The sequence below is a fragment of the Mizuhopecten yessoensis genome, unplaced genomic scaffold (assembly GCF_002113885.1).
Source record: "Mizuhopecten yessoensis strain PY_sf001 unplaced genomic scaffold, ASM211388v2 scaffold2329, whole genome shotgun sequence".
NCBI lineage: Eukaryota > Metazoa > Mollusca > Bivalvia > Pectinida > Pectinidae > Mizuhopecten > Mizuhopecten yessoensis.
The window spans coordinates 3,152,142-3,153,433 of NW_018404492.1; positions in this window are offsets into that span (position 1 = coordinate 3,152,142).

Genomic DNA, 1,292 nt, shown 5'->3' on the forward strand with positions numbered 1-1,292 from the left:
AAACGCTCAGCATTTCTTATTTTCTGGATGCTTGTTGTGATCAAAATATCCAATTTTCACAGCTGCTGTATTTATTACATACATCGAGCAGTCGAGAAAAAATACAAAGGCTTTTCATTAAAATACAATTTGTACACAGTAATCTAAATACGACTTGCAAAAACAAGCACATCATGATAACAGCAAAATGTTACGAGGAAAATATTGGTGAAATTATTTTCATATTACGTTTATGAAAAAACAGCATGTATTATTTTCCGAGTTTAAGTATACATTAACTCTAAATATCTATTGGATACTTTGTTCACAACTCACTGATTGAAATAGCAAACTAAGTGGGACACACTGTAGACATAGAGTAACAAATGAGATTGCATAAGTAAAATGGATACGGGAAGTTTGAGAGTGCGGTTGTGAATCCGCTGTTAAATCATTTAATATAGCTTTCTTTGGCATTTACAGGTCAGATTCCACATGGCTAATGACGTATCGAGTCCATTAAACAATGAGAATATGCATGTATGCATTTTCCATCATTGTAATCGTGATACAGTGTATTTCATTTAGTCTACTATGGTACTTTAATACTGGTCTATAAAGGATCCATGCCATGCAGGCAACTTTTCTTCTATCACCACCTTGCTCTTCCTTTTTGGTGTTACCCCCCACCCCCACACCACACCACCCCCACTCCCACCCAAAAAAAAGTATCTGAGGCTACGTCACACTCCTATCATCAAGCCTATTTATTATGCTGGATAGTACGTTTTGCGTAAGTCTACATTTTCCTACTTTGAATGTACAGTTGGGAGCAAACTTAACTTGATATATAGTGCACTTTGTAGTGCAAACGTAGTGAACAAGGAACTGCACTTGACAAAAACATTGAAGTGCACTCCAGTTTACTTAAGTGTTAACTCCAGTTCACTTAAATGTTACTCCAGTTCACTTCAGTGTTAGCTCCAGTGCACTACAGTGTTTACCAAAGTTTAAAAGACTGAAGTACATATTTCAATAATTGTTTATAATGAAAAGGGTTTCTTTGTGATATGAAAATTGAAAGAGAAAAGAAAGAATCATTCAACTGAATATTTCATAATATCGAATCAACGATACACATGTATTTTTTCTATTGCTTAAAATTTCAACTGAACATGTACATGTACAAAAAAGGAATGTGTACACTATCTCTGGTGATTATAGAAAATTTATAGATAGCTGTACTATTTCAAATGAAAAAGTTTAAAAGTATCATAGTAAGTTAAATCACATTTCATATCAATGTTGTAGTG